We start from the raw sequence: 2,148 nt of genomic DNA, 5'->3' as shown, positions 1-2,148 counted from the left end.
AACTGAATTCAACTCTAGCTCACCAGACAAGATACACACTCTGCTTTTGAGAAAGCATTACTCTTCCACTCTACTGTGTTTCCTATAGAGCCAGAACAGTAGCTTGCTCAGAACAAAAGAACTGTGTTTCCTACACACAAGGCCCATAACTAGTTCAACTCTGATTAGGAAACTGACAAGAACAGTAGCTCTCTTGCCCAATACACTATACTTGCTTGGAAAAGATGCGAGTGCTATTAGCACTGTTTATGTCAATTGGAGTACAAAAGTGACTATCCTTACCAGAAGAGATCTCTTGCTGGTATTACAAGAAACTGCATGTGATTCCACTCCGTTTATGAAACTGAATTCAACTCTAGCTCGCCTTGCAAGAAACACACTCTGCTTTTGAGAAACCTGCACTCTTCTACTCTACTGTGCTTTCTATAGAGCCAGAACGGTAGCATGCTCAGAACAAAAGAACTGTGTTTCCTACACACAAGGGCCATATCTAGTTCAACTCTGCTTAGGACTGACAAGAACAGTAGCTTCTTTTGCGTCCATGACACTGCACTTGCTGGGAAAAGACGCAAGTGCTATTGGCACTGTGTATGACAATGGGAGCACAAAAGAGACTTTCCTTACCAGAAAAGAACTCTTGTTGGTTGGACTGCATGTGATTCCAATCCGTTTATGAAACTGAATTCAACTCTAGCTCGCCTTACAAGAAACCCACTCTGCTTTTGAGAAATCAGCACTCTTCTACTCTACTGTGTTTCCTATAGATCCAGAACAGTAGCTTGCTCAGAACAAAAGAACTGTGCTTCCTACACACAAGGCCTATATCTAGTTCAACTCTGATTAGGAAACTGACAAGAACAGTAGCTTCTCTTGTGTCCAATACACTACACTTGCTGGGAACAGACTTGAGTGCTTTTTGCACTGTGTATGGCAATAGGAGCACAAGAGTGACTTTCCTTACCAGAAAAGAACTCATGCAGGTAGGACAAGAAACTGCATGTGATTCAAATCCAATTGAAACTGAATTCAACTCTAGCTGGCTTTACAAGAAACACACTCTGCTTTTGAGAATGCATTACTCTTCTACTCTACTGTGTTTCCTATAGAGCCAGAACAGTAGCTTGCTCAGAACAAAAGAACTGTGTTTCCTACACACAAGGCCCATAACTAGTTCAACTCTGATTAGGAAACTGACAAGAACAGTAGCTTCTCTTGCCCAATACACTATACTTGCTTGGAAAAGATGCGAGTGCTATTTGCACTGTTTATGTCAATGGGAGTACAAATGTGACTATCCTTACCAGAAGAGATCTCTTGCTGGTATTACAAGAAACTGCATGTGATTCCACTCCGTTTATGAAACTGAATTCAGCTCTAGCTCGCCTTGCAAGAAACACACTCTGCTTTTGAGAAACCTGCACTCTTCTACTCTACTGTGCTTTCTATAGAGCCAGAACCGTAGCTTACTCAGAACAAAAGAACTGTGCTTCCTACACACAAGGCCTATATCTAGTTCAACTCTGATTAGGAAACTGACAAGAACAGTAGCTTCTCTTGCCCAATACACTACACTTGCTTGGAAAAGATGCGAGTGCTATTTGCACTGTGTATGGCAATGGGAGCACAAGAGTGACTTTCCTTACCAGAAAAGAACTCATGCAGGTAGGACAAGAAACTGCATGTGATTCAAATCCAATTGAAATTGAATTCAACTCTAGCTCGCTTTACAAGAAACACACTCTGCTTTTGAGAAAGCATTATTCTTCTACTCTACTGTGTTTCCTATAGAGCCAGAACAGTAGCTTGCTGAGAACCTATATCTAGTTCAACTCTGATTAGGAAACTGACAAGAACAGTAGCTTCTCTTGTGTCCAATACACTACACTTGCTGGGAACAGACTTGAGTGCTTTTTGCACTGTGTATGGCAATAGGAGCACAAGAGTGACTTTCCTTACCAGAAAAGAACTCATGCAGGTAGGACAAGAAACTGCATGTGATTCAAATCCAATTGAAACTGAATTCAACTCTAGCTGGCTTTACAAGAAACACACTCTGCTTTTGAGAATGCATTACTCTTCTACTCTACTGTGTTTCCTATAGAGCCAGAACAGTAGCTTGCTCAGAACAAAAGAACTGTGCTTCCTACA

This window comes from Peromyscus californicus, unplaced genomic scaffold, assembly GCF_007827085.1.
Source record: "Peromyscus californicus insignis strain IS unplaced genomic scaffold, ASM782708v3 Scaffold_45__1_contigs__length_330925, whole genome shotgun sequence".
In the NCBI taxonomy this organism is placed as follows: domain Eukaryota; kingdom Metazoa; phylum Chordata; class Mammalia; order Rodentia; family Cricetidae; genus Peromyscus; species Peromyscus californicus.
The sequence above is the reverse complement of the archived record's forward strand: the minus strand, read 5'-3'. Positions refer to the sequence as shown.